The sequence below is a fragment of the Suricata suricatta genome, chromosome 4 (assembly GCF_006229205.1).
Source record: "Suricata suricatta isolate VVHF042 chromosome 4, meerkat_22Aug2017_6uvM2_HiC, whole genome shotgun sequence".
In the NCBI taxonomy this organism is placed as follows: Eukaryota; Metazoa; Chordata; class Mammalia; order Carnivora; family Herpestidae; genus Suricata; species Suricata suricatta.
Window position 1 is genome coordinate 94,896,751 of NC_043703.1, and position 22,594 is coordinate 94,919,344.

Genomic DNA, 22,594 nt, shown 5'->3' on the forward strand with positions numbered 1-22,594 from the left:
AGATCAAGAGGTGGACCAGAGTTTGACCAAAGGGCAGAAGGAGGCCACGACCTCTTTGACCAAACCCAGCTAAGGGTCATGGCCAGGATGACATGCTCTGAGCAAGGCAGGGGCAGCAATCAGCATCCCACGGCAGCCTGAGGTCAAAACTGGCTGGAGATGGCCGGGAAGGAAGCATTGGCGGGGCTGGGAGCATGCTTTCAGGGGTGTGTGCTCCTCCTGGGCAAGTCTGTGCGAAGCCCCGACGCAGGCCATCAAGACCAGCTGTCTGCAGTTGTCTGAAGGCCAGGCAGGTGAGAAGTGTTTAGACTTAGCCTGCGTCCCCAAAGAGCACAAACGAAAACCAGGAGGAGTTAATTTGGGGTTAATAGGGAGAAGAGTTTAATCCTGTCCTAGTGATAATGAGATCAGCTCCTTATAAAGTGATATGGTCACCATTACTGAAGAGTTCACGCAGCAGCTGGCTAACTCCTCAGCAGAGATGTTGTGTTAGGGATCTCTTGCTTGTGAAGGTTGGATTAGACGATGTTTCAAGTATTTTTCTGATTCTAAGAGAGCCTTTGCGTCTCATGTCCCCCACAAATCTTGTTTAGGGACACACTGTCGGGTTTTATAGCCCATCCTTTGTGACGTGGTCTTAGTACATTCCACTGTCCTGATGACCAGCCTTTGGGAACTCTGGAGTCTTTTTGTTTTTTAATTTTTCTTAATGTTTATTTATTTTTGAGAGAGAGAGAGAAAGAGAAAGCGAGCGAGTTGGGGAGGGTCAGAGAGAGAGGGAGACACAGAATCTGAGACAGGCTCCAGGCTCTGAGCTGTCAGCACAGAGCCCGATGCGGGCTTCCAGCTCATGAACTGTGAGATCATGAACTGAGCCGAAGTCGGACACTTAACTGACTGAGTCACCCAGGGGCCCCAGGAACTCTGTAGTCTTTGAATGTCCACCTTAAAGTGGAGCACTCTGGACAGGATGTCGTGTACTAGGATGTGGCCTGGCTGGCCCCTCCCTGGGGACATTACACAATTTTTGTAGGTAGTGGACCCTATTAATTCCTCATCTCCTCTCACTCTGAGCTGAGCTATTAAAGCAAACAGCAGCGAGTCTGGGCTTCTGGTATGTCTCAAGCCACTGCAGGTGGTAGATGGGACTTCATTTCCTTCCATCCCCATTTCTCTGCTGGAGTTGAACTTCATATGTCTATGTGGTGGAGCTTCTAATCTGGACAGACTCTCGGGTTTGGGGGATACTAACTGTACTGGAAACTTCCATAGCATTCCATCCAGGCCTTCTCAAGTGCCTCACGTTTCCCCCCAGATGTCTTCTTGCTATATTATTTGTTCCTTCTCCCCCCTTCATTTTTCTTTTTCCATGTCTTCTTTCTCAACTCTCTATGCCCACTGAATACTACAACATTTCTATTTATGAAGTGCTTTTCTTTTCAAATTCTTTGCCCTCTTGGCATCCTGGTGAATAGGAATGTGGGTGGCTTGTCAGTTTCATTGTGCATTTGAAGAAAAATGCCCAGAGAGGTTAAGTGATGCGCTTAATTTACTGGCAGGGCCAAAGAGGCCGGAACCTGGTTTCCTGACTTCCGTCCCAGCCCCTGTCCTGGAGCTCATGCTGCATTTGCTCTTAGCACTGGAGATGCAAAGGGCATCAAGCTTTTCTCTTTGTGTGTGGTCATTGTACCAAAAGAGTTTCCCCCAGGGAACAATCCCAGGCCTCTAGAGGGTCTTAATCAGAGACCACACTGAAGTCAATGAGTAAGAGTAACAAAAGCAGAAGAATTTACAGAGTGCTTCACATTTTTCAAATAAACTTCTGAGTCCTTCACCTTACAGGATGTGCCCCAAAGCCCTTAGAGGTGGAAGAACTCGTGCGAGCCTCATTTTGTAGGGGAAGGTCATGAGTGGAGTCCAGGCCTGAGGTAATGGGAAGAGGCCTGAGCTCCTGGTCCACAAATATTCCACATGGCTGTGCTTCATGAAAACCAGCAAGAGGGAGTAAGTCATTTCTCTGTGCTGTCAAAGGCAGTGGAGACCCAGGATGCAGACCTAGGCTTCTGAGTTTGGCAGTTTGCCCAAGAAGTAGCTTCATGTTATGAACTGCAGTGGGAGCTGGGCCAGGGCACTGGCTTTGACCCTGGATTTCAGGCTGGTGAATATAAGACCAGATGGAAGGGAAGTGTGCAGGCTGGGAGAGTTGATTTTTTTTTGATGTTTATTTATTTTTGAGAGAGAAAGTGCAACCAGGGGAAGGGCAGAGAAGACGATCCGAAGTCGTCTCTGTGTTGACAGCTACCCAGTGCGGGGCTTGAACTCACAAACCATGAGATAGATCATGAACTGAGCCAAAGTTGGATGCCTAACCGACTGAGCCACCCAGGTGTCCCAAGAGTTGGCTATTAAGATATGGGTGAGGGGGGGTCAGCCTGCTGCAGAGAGAGGTGGTCTTTTAAGGTCTGATAGATATGCTAGTGGGGATTCCCTAGTGTGAACAGGGACTGTTCTTACCAAAGTGTCTTGTTATAATCTTGAGATTTTTGGCCATTTATTCAGCAAGCACCTACTGAACATAAGTAAATCTCTAACATATTTGTAGTTTAGTTTTTCTTACGAGTAATTCCCATATATAAGTGTGTATCTATTTATATATCATCTCACATATAGTTATGCTCATTAATGCACGTAACCAAACCATGGGAATACAGAGTATTTGCCTTCATTTATCATTATGAAACTGGGACCCAAGGAGGGTAATTAGTTTGCTAAAGCCCCATGATTACTTAGAAGCTGAGCCAAGTTCAAAATCCATGTTTTTTGAACTCTTTTATTGGTGCTTCCAACTGCCTTCCACATGGTAAGCAGTTTCTAACCATCAAGGTATATGCTTTGAAGAGAAATAGAGAAAAACACCTTTGTAATTATTACTTAGTGTGTTGCTTTATCTTTAAAGACTGGAAAACCTGAATGCGGAGTTGAAACATAAATGAGCCCTTTTTGTTAAACCCCAAGTGGGCGTTTGTGTGGTTGGTACTCACTCTTTAAGTCAACCAGGAACGAGTCCTCTTCTCAGATTTGGAATTAGCTTCTGTGCTCTGGCACAGACCCGTGTCGGGGACCCTAGTTATGTGATCAAGTGGAGCAGTGCAGCAGGAAGAGAGCGTTGGATTTCCTTGGCAAAGTAGTTACTGGTGGGAGGGCAGGGGTCATGGTGCAGCTAGTCTGGCTCCCCTTGTCGTGAAGGAAGGCCATTGTTTCAGAGCTCAAGTATGTGACTCAGCTCACAGCTCGTCTCCCTTCCAGCCCACCAGAGCTGTGCAGGGGCAAGGCGCCCTCCTAACCCCACCTGCTCCTGTGGACCCACGAAGCTCTATTGCCCTGAGCCCTGGGAACTGAGGGCGACATGCTAAGCAGGGCTGGTGCCTGAGATACCGCATCCTGTTGGCTCAGCCTGATACCCAGCTCACCCTTCCCAAGGGGTCTCCTCTCCGGATGGAAGTCCCGCTAGGCTGCCTGGGTCAGGGGGGTGCTTTGGTGGACATCCTGCTCTTCCCAGTGGTGGGTTTTTCCCTGTCGGATTGTCCTGCTGCCGCTACCTCCCCTTCCATTTCCAGCCAGAAGCAGCCGTTTTCCTGCACTTTCCTTGGCACAGTTCTTGCCCTATGGGGAGCCTGTAAGAGACCAGAACCTGACTTCAATGTTACGTACATTTTTCACTCATTCACCAAATGTTTTTTGGACCTATCAGCCTGTGCCAGGGCAGGTACCCAGGCATGAACAGGGTCCTGCCAGTTCCTGTCTAGAGGATGTGCCCAGCCTAGAATAGAGACCCAAAATATACTCAGCTTTCTGTGACGAGTGCTATTGGCAATTCCAACCTGGACTCCTCAGTCACCTACTCTGGGGGTTAGTGCCCTGGTACTCTGTGTTTCTGCCAGCCTTTCCAGCTTTGACCTCTGCCTTCGGAGCCTTGCTCTGCTGTGTCAGGCCTGCATTGCCCAGCGTTCCAGCTATTTATTGCTGTAGAACAACCACTCCAAAATGTAGAGGTTTTCATTGATGGATGAAAGGACAAGCAGACTAGTGTATGTATGCAATGGAAGATTGTTCTGCCTCAAAAAGGAAGAAAATTCTGGCATATATTTCAACAGGGATGAACCTTGACGACATTATGCTAAGTGAGATAAGCCAGCCACAAAAGGACAAATATTGTATGAGTCCTTAGATGAGGTACTTAGAGTTGTCAGCTTCATAGAGGCAGAAAGTAGAGTGGCAGCAGCCAAGGGCTGGGGTGGGGCATGCAGAGTTAGTGTTTAACGAGTCCAGAGTTTCAATTTGGGGAGATGAAAAGTTCTGAAGATGGACAGTAGTGATGGTTGCACAGCCATGTGATTATACTTAATACCAGGACTGTACACTTGAAAGTGGCTGAAAGGGTAAATGTTATGTTTATGTGTATTTTACCACACAAAAACATGTAGAGGCTTAAAAATCACAATTTAACGTGATCTCTCCTGGTTGTGTGGGCACACCTCAGCTCCCTGGCTCAGGGTCTCTCATATAGTTCCAGTCAGATGGCAGCAGAGGCTGGAATCCCTGGAAGCTGAGGTGGCTGGATGTCCAAGATGGCGCCCAGTGTGCTTCCTGTGTGGTGGCCCAGGGCTCCCACAAAGCAGGAAGGGCAGCTTCTGGGGCGTCAGGCCTATGCCTAGAATTGCCGCAGTGTTGCTTGTGCTGCACTGTACTGGTGGGAGCAGTAACAGGCCCACCTTCAAGGGAGGGGGAAATAGAGCTTCCCTGCTCCATGGCCTTTCAGAAGAGCATTAGACGGGAGATACCGTTGTGACCACCATCAGAAAACTTCCATCCTGAAGCACAGTTGCAGGAGTCCTAAAGAGATGGGATGGGAAGGGGTCTTCAGGGAGGCACACACTCCTCTGTAAGACCTCTCTTTCAGGAGAACTCATCTCCACAAATTGTTAGAGTCTGAATCTTCATAAATTGTTAGGACTTTTTGAAACCAGTTTCTAGCGATGACTTGTTGGGGAACAAAACCTCCCAAACACTGGCCTCCTGGCTTCCAGGCTGGGCAAACAGCTGTGGGGACCTCACCCAGAGGCACGTTTCTGTGCTGTGAGCAATTGGTAGAAGGTCTGGTGGAGAGAGGGGTATGGCAAGAGAGGCCTGGGTGTGTCCATGGAGGCCTGCCCGCCTCATGGAGCGGGGTGAGCTCCTTGTTGTGCAGTCAGGAGCTCGTGCGCCTCACTGGGAGGAAACAACGCACAAGCACCTGGGTGTTCAGTGAGGACCCATTTACATGGAGATTCAGAGTTCAGATGAAGGAGGCCAGTCAAGCACCCTGGTTGATATGTAGAGTTAGTAAGCCTTTTTTTTTTTTCTAATGTTTATTTATTTTTGAGAGAGCAAGAGAGCGAGAGCGAGAGTGAGAGAGAGAGAGAGAGAGAGAGAAAGAGGCAGGGCAAGTGGGGGAGGGGAAGAGAGAGGGAAACAAAGAATCCGAAGCAGGCTCCAGGCTCTGAGCTGTCAGTGCAGAGCCCAACATGGGGCTCGAACTCCTGAACCACGAGATCATGACCTGAGCCAAAGCTGAAGGCTCAACCGACTGAGCCACCTAGGTGCCCCATAAGATTTTTCTTTAAGTTTATTTATTTATTTAAGTGATCTCTATACCCAAAATAGGACTCGAACTCACAACCCTGAGATCAAGAGTCATGTGCTCTTCTGACTGTGCCAGCCAGGCACCCTGTGATGTGAAGTTTAAATATAAGCTAATGCCCATCATTGAGAATGTCAGTGGGCAAATCTGTTCATTTACTCCTACTTACATGTTTCTTTTTTTTTAATATATATTTTAAAATGTTAATTTATCTTTGAGAGAGAGACAGCGAGAGAGAGAGTGAGAGCGAGCAAGCAGGGGAGGGGCAGAGAGAGACGGAGGCACAGAATCTGAAGCAGCCTCCAGGCTCTGAGCTATCAGCACAGAGCCTGATGTGGGGCTCGAAACCACAAACCATGAGATTATGACCTGAGCTGAAGTCACTTAACTGACTGAGCCACACAGGTGCCCCCCTACTTACATGTTTCTAATCAGATTTTGCTGTAAGTGCAGAATTCTTTGTTACAACCTTTAGTGGCTTTCAAAATGCAATAAAATTCACATATTTTGCATGCACTCCCTGTAGCCTGGGAGACACAAATATTATTTGTGTGTGTGATAACTGCATTTGCAACTTAGAGCCCAAATAAAATGTTGATCTTCTGTACTGAGTTTGTAAATAGGACTTTCATGAGTGATTTTTAAAATCTTAAAATTGTCCAGATTGTTACATATTTATACACATGTATCTTCATGGAATTGCCGGGAATGGCGAGGATTGAACCAAATGTGCTTTGGTTCTCCATAAGTCAGTGGTTCCTGCCTGTGTAGTCACAGCGATTTGGGCATTTCCAGGTGAGCTTGGTGGTCAGCAACAGCCCAGAACTGGCCACAGACAAACCAAAATGCATTTGATCTGGGGCTCGCACACAGCCTGGATTACCTCTGATGTCGTCTCTGTGGCTTATGGCTCAGTTTGGGCAGCTGGAGTGGGGACCTGTGATGGCAGAAATCAGCCTGTGCATAGCTGGGTTTCGTGTCTGCCTAGCAGGTGGATGAAGCCAGGCAGGAGAATGTCCCGTGTGCTGGTATTAACTGGCATGTGACCACAGGCACAGAAACATGGACAACAGGGTGGAGCCACCGATGCCTCATCTGCTGCCCAGGCAGGTGTCCCCTCCCCAGAGAGCCTCCCTGCCCCTGAGCCAGGGCTGTCCCCTCCCAACCTCCTAGTATGCTTTAGCTCTGGAGAGTGAGCACGTTCTGTCTTTCATAGCTGTTTCCTCTGGTTGTTCCTACCAGGTTATAAGCAGCTTAGAAGCAGAATCTAGTGATAACAGCCTCTACTTATGACCTCTATTTATGCGCCTGCCCTCTTATAGGTATTACTTTATTCAGTGTCGCAAGAACGCTGTGTCTGTTCAGAAAACCACAGCCTCTGTGGCTTAAACAACTGAAGGCAGGAGACCCAAGATCAAGGTGCTGGCAGGTTTGATTTCTTCTGAGACCTCTCTCCTTGGCTGTGTCCTTATGTGGCCTTTCCTCTGTGTCTGCCTCTCTGGTGTCTCTCTGTATGAACTCACTTCTTACAAAGACACCAATCAGATCGGCTCAGGGACTACCCTAACAGTCTCATTTTCCCTGAACCAACTTGTTAGAGGCCCTTCTCTAACCACAGTCCCATTCTGAAATACTAGGCATTAGGGCTGAATTGCAGGGCACAGTTCAGCCCATAACACACAGTAAAAGTTAGCTATGATTATGCTTTTTTTCACACCCGGGGAATTTAAGTCACTTGCCCCTGTCACAGCTGGTCTGTGGTGGGGCCAGGATTCATACACAGTCTATCTTCTAACCCCCAGGTGCTACCGGTTTCTGTTGTCTGCATGGTGTTTCACTCAGAACCTAGCACTTAGAAGACACTGTTTGCTGAGTGAATGCACAGGGGTTGGGGCTACAAAAATTTGTACCAGAACATGTGGCCAAAGGGCCCAGCATCCAAGGATGGAGATCCTGGCTCTCTCCCAGCATGCGATGGTCCTTGACTTCTCAGACCATTCCAGTCTGAACGCAGCATGATTAGTGAGTGTGTGGGAGGAAATCACATTCTAAAGCGTTAAATATCCTCTCTGGGCCATTTAGCTACAGCTTCTTCTGAAAACACTAAACATAATTACATGGTAATTAAGATAAATTATTTGACCAGTTTTTATAGCGAAGTAGTTGATTTTGGTCCCCTCCCCCCAACCCCAAATATTTAAGTGCAGAGAAGGATCCTCTTTACAGTTCTTTAAACTTCCAGGGCTCTCTGCTCATCTTCAGGAGGGCCCTTGGGCCTCCGCAGAAGAGGGGAAGGAGGAGATTTGCATGTTTAAGATGTGTGACCTGAGCCAGGCTCTCTTCAGCTGACTTTGTCCCATGTCGTTTTCATGGTTTCCTTTGAGAATGCAGAATCTAAATCCGGGAACCACCATCCAATGACCACAGCCTCCTGCACCCCTGCCCCCACCCAGCCCTGGGGTGCCCTGAGGAGATAATGTCCTTTCTCATTCCTCCTCTGGAGTGCCTTGCTCTTCCCACTGAAGAGCCCACAGGAGCATAAATACCAGAAAGCAGCCCTGAAAGCAAGCCTTGTTTGTTGGCCCTTGCCTGCACGAAGGCTCGCTTGTCTGCCTACTTCCCTTGGCCAGGGGCGGGCCGGATTTTTGGGAGAGTGGGAAGCCATGGGGCCCTTCTGTGCTCCTGAGACTGGAGTGTAGGTAAGGTTCGAAAAGGGGGGCTTTTACTAGGGCTGCCAGAAGTCTGCACCCAGGAAACAACGCAGCCCCAGAGCTGCCCAAACCAGGACCAGGAGCTGGGGGATTGAGGTGGCCAAGAGCTGGACCATTGACCGCAGCCTCTGCCTGTGGCCCAGCATCGATGTTGCCTTTGCTTCCAGCCGGGCAACCTGGCCTCACCGCCACCCACTGGTGAAATTGCTCCCGCCCCATCCCTACCCATCCCGTCACTGAACCCAGATGTCTCTCCTCTCTGTTGTCCCTGCCATCTGCTGGTGTGCACGGCCTCATGAGGACATGCTTTCCTGCTTTGGGGGTCTTGGCACCTCCAGGTTTTGTCTTGACCTCTTGGGTGTGTCTCCCTTTCCCCCTTTCTTTTCCTCCGCCTATAAAGTCACCAGTCCTCAGCTTTAAATGCCATGTGGACCCCCATGTCTTGTCCTGGAGTCTGTTCTCACCTAGCCTAGAAATAGCCCCAGCTCTGCGCGTGTAGCCTTCGGTTTTCTCGCCAAGTACTGTCTTGTGTTTCTTGCGCCTTGCTAGATATTTCCACTTGGATGTGCCTCAGACCTGCCCCTCTTCCTGCCCCTCCTATGGCTCTACTTCTAAGTGCCAGACTCCCCCTTTTCCTGTGTTTTCTAGATCACTCTGGTGTCCAAATCCTGGCAAGTCTTCTACATAAATACTCCTTTATCTGCACCCTCTCCTGTTGTGACTCCTGCCCTGGCAGTCAGTATGGTGTAGTGGAAAGAGCGTGAGATTTGGGGCTCAGACAGGTTTCGATTCTGACAGCACCTTTTTCTGATTGTGCCACCTCAGGCACATTGCCCAGCTGAAGCTTCCAATCCATTTTCTACAAAGTAGACAGATGCAGAAGGACGGCCATCCTGCTTGGCATGCTCAGCTCCCCAGCCTTCGTGACAAGGAACGAGGGTTCTCAACCTTGGTCCTATTGACATTTAGAAAAAATACTTTTTTTTGAGAGAGAGAGAGTGCACAAGCAGGGGAGGAGCAGAGAGAAGGAGAGACAGAATCCCAAGCAGACTCCACACCATTAGCACAGAGCCTGATGTGGGGCTTGAACTCACCAACTGCAAGACAATGACCTGAGCTGAGATCAAGAGTTAGTTAGACACTTACCTAAATGAGCCAGGCGCCCTGATGCTATTGACATTTTGGGCCAGGTAATTTTTCGTTGTGGCGGCTGTGCTGTGCATGGGAGGGTGCTAAGCAGCATCCCTGCCCACCCCCCACTTGATGCCAGTAGAACCCCCTGCCCCCAGGTGTGACAACCAAATGTGTCTCCAAACACTGCCTGGGGAGTTGAGTCATGCCAGTGGAGGACTTCTGGGACAGAGCCATGCTGAGTTTCTGGTGTGGGTGATGAGTGTGGTCCAGGGTTTCACCTTACAATTGTTGTTGGCCACGCGTAGAAAGGGACGACGTTATTTTTGATCAGTCATTTTTGTGATTACTTCCACCATCTCCAGGTGCTGTGTTGACTTGTTTTAAATTGTGCTTTTTAGGGGCGCCTGGGTGGCTCAGTCGGTTAAGTATCTGACTTTGGCTCAGGTCATGATCTCACGGTTCATGGGTTCAAGCCCCGTGTCGGGCTCTGTGCTGACAGTTCAGAGCCTGGAGCCTGCTTCAGATTCTGTGTCTCCCTCTTTCTCTGACCCTTCCCCACTCATACTCTGTCTCTCTCTCTCTCAAAAATGAATAAATGTTAAAAAAAAGTTAAAAAAAAAAGGCTAAGTTAAAAAAATAGAAAAAAAAATAAATTGTGCTTTTTATTTCACAGCTCGGTTCAGCACACGCTGGGCTTGGTTTTCTCTTGCCAGAGAATGGGAGAACCATTTCTGGGTGAGACATGGCCGGGGCTGCTAGCAACAGTAGGTGCCGACTCAAGAACTCCTCTCGTGTAGGCATTGTGCTACTATCTTTTGAGTGCCTGTGACATAGCATTTTACTTATTAATTTAGCGTTAACTTACTTGGAGCTTAGGAAGTAGGTATGATTCATTTTCAGTTTATAGATGAGGAACCTGAGAATGTTAAGCAACATGCGTCAGGGATAATAAGCAGAGGAAGTGAGATGAGAGGCCAGGTGACTTGGGTGTGAGCCGGTCTGCTAGACCTCTGTGCTCTTCTGCCTCTGTGGGTTGAGCCCCTGCTGTGACTAGAGGACTGGAGCCCCCTGCACAAGGAGCTCCTTTTAACTGTTGCTCAAGAGGTCCCCATTTGCCACCTGCAGGTCCTAAGGACAGAGACCAGACCCTTAGGGCAGGCAGATGTCTGGTTGAGACCATGAGTCCCAGCACTGTGTCCACCACCAAGAAGACTCTGATTGAGGTAGTTTCCTTGCTTCACACTTTGGACAAGACTTGACTGTGAAATGTGCTGGGTCCTCACTCTTCCCTGAGAGCTCAGTGCCACTCACTAAAGTGGCAGGTGAGAGGCTGACCCTAGCCCATAGACCCACATTGTTCCTCCCAGACCCTGTGTAGTGGGAGCCTGAGCCGGGTCCCAGAGGCCTGTGAAGGGAAGATGACCATGGGCTGGGGCTTCGTGGGGTTGGGGAGAGACAGGCTGAAGCTCTGTGGCCCCACGTGGGGTATGTCCTGGGCATCATGCAACCTTCCTGAGCTTGATTCTCATGGGAGGGTCTCAGGCCCTGGTGGGTTCCCTGCCTTGGCCAGAAGAGGCTGGGACCTGGGGTGGGAGGCTTTAGTGCTGTCAGTGAAGGGAGCTACCAGATGTCACCCTCAGTGCCGGGGGATGACCTGTGGAATAAAACTCTAATATGTTCACTGAGGTCAAAGGCAAGAGTTCACTCCAGTCATGGCTGATCTGGAAGCTCTTTGGTCTCCTGTCTGGGTAAGCAAAAGGGGTATATCCTTCTGTGAGAACTGCTAGTGTCCCCGGGGGAAGGACCCGTGGCTGCTGCTTGTTCTGAAAGTGATGCTGAGATGCTGCTAAACTAGGGGAGCTGTGTGGGCCTGCAGCCAGTCTGCATGGTCAGAGCTGAGACAGTGGTAGCAACAGGATGAAAGGCCAGGGCATCAAGAACTAAAGGTGGACTGTGTGTTTCCTAGGCCCAGTCACTTTATCTTAAAAGAACATGTTCTATGAGCCTGGCTGGCTCAGTCAGTTAAGCATCTGACTTTGGCTCAGGTCGTTATCTCACAGTTGTGGGTTCAAGCCCCATGCAGGGCTCTCTGCTGTCAGCACAGAGCCCACTTTGGACCCTCTGTCTCCCTCTCTCTCTGCCCCTCCTCTGCTCTTTCTCTCTCTCTCTCAAAAGTAAATAAACCTTGAAAAAAAAAGACCATGTTCCAGAATGTTCTGAGGCAAACCATCTATGTGGATCTTTGAGAATGGCTGCCTGTTACCCCATCCTGGAGCCCATAAGAAGGTTTGCATTCTATAGGCTCTGGAAGAGACATGTAAACCCTTGCTTAATCAGGATTTCTCAAACACATTTGACCATGGGTTTCTTCCCCAAGGCTGTTAACTTCTTTCTGTTTTGAGAGATGCCAACTTCCAGGAGAACTCCCGAGCAGGCATTCAAGCAGAAGGGACTGAGGTAGGGAACAGATCATATCTGGAGAGCAGGGTAGAAGCATGGTCATGTGCCAGACAGAATGGACACCTAGTTCTAGAAAAGGATTTGTAACCAGTTGACCTGATGCTAAAGCAGACTGCAAAGACTGGGGATTTTCCTTTCTTCCTGACTAGAGAAAGGAAGGCTAGCATGGGAGACAGGGAAAACAGAAAGGAGAAAGACAAGGAAAAAGGAAAACTGTGTATACCGAGTACCCATTATGTGGCAATTTACGTATGAGGCAAACATCACAATTTCACAGACGAAGAAAGTGAGGCTCAGAGACATCTGCCTGGCATATTCCATAGCATTTATGACAGTGATATAGACGTGGTGTAGCTACTCCATAAAAGTGTCATGGTAAGGGGTTCCTTGGTGGCTCAGTCAGTAAAGCATCCAACTCTTGATTTCCACTCAGGTCATGATCTCATGGTTCATGAGTTTGAGCCCCACGTCGGGGCTCTGTGCTGACAGTGTGGAGCCTGCTTGGCATTCTCTCTCTCCCTCCCTTTCTCTGTCCCCCCCATCTCAAAATAACTAAATAAATATAAAAAAAGAGTATCGTGGTGAGAATAACATTCTGAAATCAGAATAGCCCACCCAGCCCAAAATCTTTTCTTTGTTCACATAAAGACCATCTCCTGGGACTGGTCAGTTTGGGTTGCTGTCTGTTTATACTACTGTCTAAATTTAGGAAATGAGCAGATTATTAAAACAAGGTTAAGAAAATCGCCAGGACCCAGATTCATCCTGGAGAAGTGGAGGTTAAGTCCACAGCGGGGCGGGGAGTGGCACAGATCATATTTGAAGGCACGGATAGGTTTTGCTGTGGTTGAGTATTTTACAAATGGTATTTCCTGTCACATAGCTGAGCTAAATACCACACGTGTTTGTGATTAAATACAACGGGCTGCGGAACATCTGTGGTAATAATGCAGGCAGCACATGCAGCGGGCACTTCTGTGACCTAAGGTGAGGGTGCGCCCTGCACGCATTTTCACTTCACGTAGGGTTTTATGTTGTCTTATGATTCCTTTCTGTTTCAAAAGTTTGGTTTCCCCTTTCAAAGGGAAAACTTCTACAGGAATGATACGTTGAACACTGTCATAGCAAACCTTTGTGGATGCATTTGGTGCACTGGGCTGTCCTTGTCTTTGGCTTTGTTTCTGGGACATACATCCCAGAATAGCAAAGAGGGTAATCAGATTGCAGACCTCCAACCACGCAGAATCACAGGGAGGCTTTGCAAACGCAGCCCCAGCCTGGCTCCAGTGTTGCAGCTGAGGAGTCCAGCCCTGGGAGAGTCAGACAATTCCTTCTTTGGGGGACAGCCAATGAAACCACACAGATACTGACATGAAGACATTCTTTCTCTAGATTAGTAAGCATTGTTGTGGAGCAAAAAAGGCACAGGCATAAAAGGACTAAATCCAGCCCTTTGCAAAGGCAGGGGCGTTGCTGAGGGTCCAGATGTGTTCCAGAGGCTTGAGTAGCAGTCAGCCTGACGGTGACAGTCGGGCGGAGCTAATTCCAGGAGGTTACTGCTAGGTGCCTTTGATGCTTTCCTGAGCTGGACACCTCTTCAATGTCCATCCTCCCCCAGCGTCTGGCAGCCGCAGAGAAGCCAGATCCTAGGGACCATCTGAGAGGGTGCTGTTCTCCAAAGGGACGGCAGTCTTCAGCTGCAGATGAACAAGGATGCCGATTCAGCAGCCGAATATGTCTAATCTGATTCTGATAATCTGCAGGAAAAGGTAGAACTCCATATTTATACTTACTTGAATGGTTTCTGAAGAAAAGCAAAGGAAATCTGCGAAGAACAGCAGGAATAGATCCTCCAGAGTAGGGGTGAGGTGGGGTGGCGTGGAAGGATGAAGCAGGGCGTTACATGAAGTTTGGGGAATTCAACGTACACCAAGATGGCCTAGTCCTAGAAGATGGGTGGCACCCGAATGTATTTGTTGAACAGCAAGTCTGAAAACCTGTTCATCGCTAAGGGTGGGGTGGCCGGTTGCAGTTGAGAAGGGACAGGAAATGGGACAGGCCGAGTTATGAAAGCCAGTCTCAGAATTGACCCAAATTGCTACTGAGCTGTTGTTCTTGAGCAATCATGGGGAAAACTGTCTCAGAGTTTGTCTTTCCTACAGCCTGATGGCCAAGCGGGAGATACGTGTGGTGGGCTGTGTGGAGAAATAGGCTCTTTCCCGGTGAGAAGAGTATCTTTACAATTTAGAGAGAGCCTGCCTCCAGGCACTCTCGTTGGTGAAAGGTAGAGTGGTGGCAAGGGCCGGGAAATGGGAATTTCCATTCCCAAAAAGGACACCAATACCAGCAAGTCATCGGATCTCTTGGGACCTCTGGGGTGGTAGATGGTGTGGAGCGTGGACTTTGAGCTCTGCCTCTTTCTGGCTGGGCAACTTTAGGCAAGTAGCTTAACCTCTCTCAGCCTTATTTTCATTTTCTACAAAATGATATTTATTACCTAATGCAGTTGTGAGGATGAAATGCACACCCAGGCCCTAACATACCATAAGTACATGGCAAGCACTTGATAAATGTTCACTGGTGTGGTTAACTGAGCAGAATACCTCTCATTTCTGTCTGACTCTGAAATGCACTGATTCTTTGAACTGAGGAGGGCAGTGTAGAGATTTACATTAGGGGAAACTGGAAAGACGATTTAAAATTATTCAATCAGTGGGGACCGTGGGTGGCTCTGTCACTTAATAATCTGACTTTGGCTCAGGTCATGATCTCGCGATTTGTGAGTTTCAGCCCGGCGTTGGGCTCTGTGCTGACAGCTCAGAGCCTGGAGTTTGTTTCAGATTTTGTATCTCCCTGTCCCTCTGCCCCTTCCATGCTTATGCTCTATCTCTCTCTGTTTTTCAATAATAAATAAATGTTTAAAAAATAAAATAAAATAAATTATTCGATCAAAAACATATTAAACTGAATAGTGATGTCAGACATTTATAGACATTGTGGAGTCTGCCCTAAAGAATGAGACCTAATCCCTCCCTGAAAAAGCTTCAGTCTAACTTGCAAAAAATACATGAATTTCTCGTACAACAACTTGATAATTCTTAGCCCCAATTCTTTTTGGTGAGGTGCTTATTGCAAGTAGTTTGCAAGATTACTAATAATACTTAAGGTGCTGCCGTTTTTGGAAAGATTTACTTTTTAAAACAATTTAGAATAAGTTAATAATGTCCACAATACTCTCATAAGAATTCCAGGATGATTTCTTTAGTGGCCGAAGCGGGTGGAGTCTGCGGATTGTGTGTAAGTGCGGGCTTTCTTGTGTTTGCTGTGGCCTGTGGCCTGCCTTTGCTGATCCAACATTCAGAATGGTGGGGATGATTAATTATTTCAGGACTTCCTTCAATATTTTGGGGGCTGTTAAACTCTAGGTACATCCAAGAGATTGTGCTAGACTTCTGAATGCCGTCTGTCACGTGTGTTGAGGTAAAAGGTTGAAAACCTCGTTCTACCTAGCTCCTTGCAGTTCCCCATGTCAGTAGTTATGTGCACTTACTTTTAATTTGTTCTTGAATTCTACATATTCGGCAGGGCAAAAGAATGACTAATAGTTTTTTTTTAATTTTAAAAAACGTTTATTTTTGAGAAAGAGAGAGCGCAAGTGGGGTAGGGGCAGAGAGAGATGAAGACAGAGAATCTGGGAAGCGGGCTCCAGGCTCTGAGCTGTCAGCACAATGCTCGACGTGGGACTCAAACCTATGAACCATGAGATCAGGACCTGAGCCAAAGTCAGATGCCCAACTGGCTGAGCCACTCAGGTGCCCCAAGAATGTCTAATAGTTTAAGGAGAAGCAAACACTCCCCTAAGAACCTTTAAACCTCAGAGACTGGTTTCTAGAAGCTTCCACCATAATACATTTTTCTTTCCTGTCTGTGCCTCAGAGTCTTGGTGTCTTGTCCTAGGTCTGAATTTTGTCTGGCTTTGTCTTCCAGGAGTTAGGAGGATGATCCAGATTGATTGAAAATAGGCCTCTGGAAGGATTAGGAGATGTGGGGTAGGAGGCAGTCCACAGCTAAGGAAAAAGCCATGGATGCTAACAAGAGGAACCTTTATTTCAGTGGAAGGCAGTTGGGGATGTAGTGCCAGGGGTCCTGAGTTCCCAGTTTTGCGCTAAATGGAACCTGGACTTTAGAGAAGGCACCCTGGCACTGTGGTCTACTCTGGGTTGTCCTAAATTTAAATGAGATGTTGACTGGGACTGGGCTCTGTAAATGAATGGTAGGATTTAGGGTGCTTAGGGAGGCACAGACGCATATTGAGATCCTGCCTCATTTGCAACACAGAAAACATCCTGAGGTTAAGTCCGGTTGCTGCTTGAATACTTTTGGTTCCAGTGTCTTGAAGGAGATGTGGTGAAGTTGCAGATGACTAAGGACATATTCATGACCTCTCCACTATGGGCTTTTGCATCCCTTCCTGAGACCTAGGGGGCCTTGGACAGATGGAGGCTCTGGAAAGGATGTGGCTCTCTTTCCCTGCTGAAGCTGGGGGTGAGTTAGGGAAGGAAGGGGAAGGAAAGCCTTAGATGGAATCGATTCTAGTTGTTGACTTTGGGAAAACTGACGGTGGGGGCTTTGAGACTAGAATAGAAAGATGAGGTCATTTACAAGCAAGGGGCAAAAGAGGCTAGAGAGGAATGAAATGAGTGTGAAGAGGATTGATAAGACAGCAAGAGGGATAGAGAATAGGAGCAAGAAGGGAACAGTGGGAAACACGCCTGCCCTTGAGCACGGGGAGCCAGAGTCTTAGCCCCTCATCCCAGGAGCAGCCAAGTCCTGCCTTTTAAACAGGGACAAAGGTTTGGGCTCCTGTTGGGCACAAGGCAGAATTCTGTTTGGTTGTATTACACTCACGTTATATTTGCTGAGTGCCTTCTATGGAAGAATCGTGCATAGGAGGAGGAGTACATGTTGCATAGATTTTTGTGTTTAAGGTAGGAGATTTTTTGCAACGTGTTCTCTTTAAAGTTCAAGGGTCACTTAAAAGGTCATGGAATTGATTTCTTTATCTGGTTTATGGAAATCACTTTTTTTTTCATAATAAGAGAAAGCTCTGCAGAAACCAGTATTACTGCTCGAAATTTTGAAGCTAGCCGTGAAAAACGAATGAGGCAAAACATTTGCTGCAGATCAGAATAGGATTCTATCTAAAGCAGACTTATTTCTTCTCTTAGTCTTCTCTTTTTAACAAACCCAACGAACATCAATATTTACACCATCTCTCACCCTAAAGAGGGTGGAATGGGATGGGTCAAGAAACATCGCTGCTGATTTCCTGCCTCTAAGCCTCCTGGTGGTGTCCCGTTGAAACTCGCTCTGCCTGCTTGGAAGGGAAAGTGCTTTGTGGAACTCCAGGCCGAGGGCAGTGACAGGGCAATGCCCTCCAGAGAGAGCCAGCTGGCCTGGACTGCTGCTCTACTGTGTGTTTTTGTGCCCCCAGGAATGTGTGGATTTAGCAAATGACAACACTGAGCAAGCCCTGACCCCAGTGGAGCCCCAGGCTTGCTGTCTCTGTGTTGGCTCTTTTCCAGGCTTGAACGATTGCACTGATTGAACCCTCATTATCCACTAGGGGAAGCGAGAAGGCTGGCTGGTGGGAGACAAGCCCACCTTTCTCATGGGCTGCGCTCCAGCGGGTTTCGAGTTTCCGTATCCGTGCATCTCATGGAGTTTTACTCTCTGTCAGTTTGGAAGTTTGGTCAAAACTCCCAGTGGTAACACAATTTCTCCTTTTGAAAACAGTTTCAATTGGATGTCAACCACCATAGAATTATTTTACAGTGGGAAAGGACCTACTTCAGAGATGATTCTACCTACTCTAATCACTCAATGTCCAGAGGGGCTTTGCCCTATAGCTGGTAAGTGACAGAGCAGCACCCAGCCCTTAGGGCACCCAACCTTCCCCCCAACCCCCGTCAGTGCTGTGGCCTATACAGCTCATTGCCTCTGATGTCATTAGAATGATCTCAATAGTTTATGCTGTATTAGATCAGGATGAAGTGATCTGTGTTCAAATCCTGGTTCTTTCCAAACTTATGTATATACCCGAAAAAAATGATCACGCAGAAACTTATATATAACTTCTACAAAAACCTACTATTGATAATAGTCAAAATAGTCAAAAAGAATAGAAATAAACCAAATGCCCATCAACTGATGAATGGATAAACAAAATGTGGACTATCTTCACAATGAAATACTCTTCAGCCACAAAAGGATTGAAGTACTGATACAGGCTACCACATGGATGAACTTTGAAAACATTATCCTAAGTGCGAGCAATCGGACATAGAGGGCTATGTGCTGTAAATTCTATTTATATAAAATGTCCAGACCAGGCACATTAAAGAAGGAGATTAGTGGTTTTCAGGACTTGGGGGCAGGGGTGGGAAGAATGGGGAGTGACTGCTAATAGGTACAGGTTTATTTTGGGGTATTAAGAACATTCTGGAAACAGTGGTGATGGCTGCACAACTCTGAATATACTAAACACTGCGGAAATGTCATTTTTTAAAAAAGGATAAATTTTAGTGTGTGAATTGTATCTTAATAAAGTTGTTATAAAAAAATCCTAGTTCTGCCTCTCATCAGTGCAACAGCTTGAGGCAATGACTCTAAACCAAAGTAATCTCAGCTGAAATGGAAATAATACGTACCTCCCAGGGTTGTTTTGATAAATTAGGTCATTTGACAATGCTTCAAACCTATAAACGTCACATATTTGGGGGGCTGTCAATATTACAAGTTCATTATAAATTGGGTTTTTATCTTCTGTATTTTCTACCAACACTAATAAGGGCTGACTACATCATTCAAATACCTTCTGAATTGATGAAAAAGCACTGTAGGGGTGTTTTTAGTAGTGGTAAAAAAATAACAAATTTTTGATAATTTGTTTACCCTCTTAACATATTTTAAAATATATAATATTAACTCTATGCACACTGTTTTACAACACATTTCTAGAACTCTTTCATCTTGTACAACTACAACTCTATACCCATTGGACAGCCACCCCTTCCCCCTCTCCTTGCCCCACCCCACCATTCTCCTTTCCGCTTCTATGCATTTGAGTCCGTCCTCCCTCCTTCCCTCCCTCCGTCTCTCCCTCTATTTTTTGCATCTGACTACTTAAGATACCTCATGTAAATGGAATCATAGAGTATTTGTCTTTTTGTGACTGCCTTGTTTCATTTAACATAATGTTGTAGTGTGTGCCAGATTTCCTTACTCTTTAAGGCCGAGTAATACTCACTGTATGTACGTATACTATGTTCACCCCTTCATCAGGCGTTGGACATTTAGGTTGTTTCCACCTCTTAGGGGTTGTAAATAATGCTGAAATGAACAGCAGAGTGCAGATAGCTCTTGGAGATCCTCTTTTTGATTTTCTTGGGTAAATTGACCTAAGTGGGATTGCTGGCACATATATATGGTGGTTCTAGTTAAAAATTTTTTGAGGAGCCTCTCTACTGTTTTTTAATTCCGACCAACAGTACACAAGGGTTCTAATTTCTCCACATCCTTGTCAACACGTGTTATTTTGTGTTTTCTGTTTGGTTTTATTTTGGGTTCTTTTTGGTAATGGCCATCCTAACATGTACAAGGTGATATTGTGATTTTGATTTGCATTTCCCTGGGGATTAGTGATGTTGAGCATCTTTTTATATACCTGTTGCCCATTTGTGTGTCGTCTTTGGAGACATGTCTACTCAAGTCTGTTGCCCATTTGTAAATTGGTTTGCTTTTTGTTATTGAGCAGCAGGAGTTCTTTATCTATTTTGGATTTAAACTCCTCATCAGATATGTGGTTTGCAAATATTTTCTCCCATTCCATGGATTTTCACTCTGTTGATTGGTTCCATTTCTGTACAGAAGCTTTTTAGTTTGGTGTAGTCCCACTTGCCTAGTTTTGTTTTTGTTGGTTGTACTTTTGGTGTCCTGTCCAAGAAATTGCCAAGACCACTGTCATCAAGATTTTCCTCCTGTATTTTTTATAGGAGTTTTATAATTTCAGGTCCTGTGTTTAAGTCTTTAATCCACTTGTATTTGGTTTTGTCATATGATATAAGGGTCCAATATCTTTTTTCTTTTTGTTTTTAACATGTGGCTATCCAGTTTTCCCAGCACAGTTTGTTGAAGAGACTGTCCTTTCCTCATTGTATAATCTTGGCACCTTTGTTGAGGATCATTTGACCATGGTGTGAGAATATTTCTGGGCTTAATATTCTCTATTGGTCTATATTTCTGCCTTTTTGCTAGTACTATACTGTTTTGAGTACCATAGCTTTATAATATGTTTTGAAGTTAAAGTGTGTGAGGCCTCCACCTTTATCTTTCTCAAGATTGTTTTGGCTATTCAAAGACCTTTGTGATTCCATATGAATTTTATGATTATTTTTTCTATTTCTACAAAAAATGTCATTTTGATAGGGATTGCATTGAATCTATAGGTTGCTTTGGGTAGTATGGACATTTTAACAATATTAAGTCTTCCCATCTATGCATGTGGGATATCTTTTTTTTTTAATGTTTACTTATTTTTGAGAGAGAGAGACAGACAGACAGAATATGAGCTGGGGAGGGGCAGAGAGAGGGAAACAAAGAATGCAAAGCAGGCTCCAGGCTCTAAGCTGTCAGCACAGAGCCTAATGTGGCACTTGAACTCACGAACTATGAGATCATGACCTGAGCCAAACTCAGACACTCAACCGGCTGAGCCACCCAGGCACCCTGTGGAATATTTTTTTATTTTTGTCTTCTTTAATTTCTTTCAGCAATATTACTTTGTAGTTCTCAGTGTAAAAGTCTTTTGCCCCTTTAAAAAAAAACAGGGGTAACTGTGTGGCTCAGTCTGACTCTTGATTTTGGCTCTGGTCATGATCTTGTGGTTCATGAGTTCAAGCGCCGCGTTGGGCCTGGAGCCTGCAGTTCATAAGTTCAAGCCCTGCTTCGGGCATGGAGGCTGCTTGGGATTCTCTCCCTCCCCCCACTGCCCCTTCCCCACTTGTGCATGCATGTGTGCTCTTTCTCTCTCAAAATAAATAAGTGAACTTAAAAAAAAAGTCTTTTGCCCTTCTGTTAAGTTTATTTCTTCATATTCCTTTTGATGGTATTGTACATGGGACTGTTTTCTTAATTTCCTTTTTGGACTGTCAATTGTATATGTATAGAAATGCAAAATTTTTGTTTGTTGATTTTGTATCCTGCAACTTTGTTTAATTTATTAGTTGTAATATTATGTGTGTTTGTGTGTGTGTGTGTAGAAATTTTAGGGTTTTCTACATATAAGATCATATCATCTGTAAACAGACAAAATGTAACTTCTTCCTTTTTGATTTGGATGTCTTTTATTTCTTTTTCTTGCCTAATTGCTCTTGTTAGGACTTCCAGTACTATGTTGAATAGAAGTGGCAAGAGTGAGCATCCTTGCCTTGTTTCTTATTTTAGAGGAAAGCTTTTAGTTTTTCACCATTGAGTATCAGGTTAATTACTTTGGGCTTTTTATAGATGGCTTTTGTTATTATGTTGAAGTAATTTTTTTTCTATTCCCAGTTTGTCGAGTGGTTTCTGATCATGAAAAGGTGTTGGATTTTGTCAGGTGCTTTTTTTTGGTATTTATTGAGATGATCATGTGATATTTTTCCTTTGTTCTGTTGATGTGAGGTGTCACTTTGTTGATTTTCATACGTTGGAACTGTCCTTGCATTGCAGAGATAAACCCCACTTGGCAATAGTGTATGATCCTTTTAATCTGCTGTTGAAGTTGATTTGCTAGTATTTTGTTGAGGATTTTTTTCATTCATGAGGGATATTGGCCTGTAGTTTTCTTTTCACGTAGTGTCTTTGGCTTTGGTGTCAGGGTAATGCTGGCCTCATAAAATGAGTGTGAAAGCGTTCCCTCCTCTTCAGTGTTTTGGAAGAGTTTGAGAAGGATTGGTGTTAATTCTTCTTTAAATGTTTGGTAGATTCTCCAGTGAAGCCATCTGGGTCTGAACTTTTCTTCTTTGGGAGGTTTTGACTACCGATTCAATCTCCTTACTAACTGTCAGATTTCTTATTTCTTTATGATTCAGTCGTGGTAGGTATATGTTCCTAGGATTTGTCCATTTCTTCAGGTTATCCACATTGTTGGTGTATAATTGTTCATAGTGGTCAATAATAAAATAATAAAGTAATAATTTATTTCTGTTACACAAAGTTTTAAAAAAATTTTTTAAATGTTTTTTATTTTATTTTTGAGAGACAGAGAGAGAGAGAGAGAGAGAGAGCATGAGCAGGGGAGGGTCAGAAAGAGAGGGAGACACAGAATCCAAAGCAGGATACAGGCTCTGAGCTGCCAGCACAGAGCCTGATGTGGGGCTTGAACCCATGAACGGTGAGATCATGACCTGAGCTGAAGCCAGACGCTTAACTGACTGAGCCATCCACGCACACCCCTCTGTGACATAAGTTTAATGTCAGATCTTTAATTTCTGGTTTTGAGGATTTTCTCTCTTTTTTCTCCATCTAGCTAAAAGTTTGTCAATTTTGTTGATCTTAAAAAAAACAAACC

The 22,594-nt window shown here is 45.7% G+C and overlaps 1 protein-coding gene across 2 annotated transcripts in view; it reads left to right on the forward strand.

Annotated features, from left to right (window-relative positions):
• STON1 (stonin 1) overlaps positions 1-22,594 on the forward strand; it is a 49,794-nt gene that overhangs the window by 11,827 nt on the left and 15,373 nt on the right. Inside the window, exon 1 of one of the 2 annotated variants that reach the window (XM_029937323.1) lies at positions 17,851-17,897. The exons of the other annotated variant lie outside the window; for it this stretch is intronic. The gene's annotated coding sequence lies outside the window, so the exon portion shown is untranslated. Of the gene's footprint in view, positions 1-17,850; positions 17,898-22,594 lie in introns of those variants that run through there. 2 annotated transcript variants of the gene reach the window in all.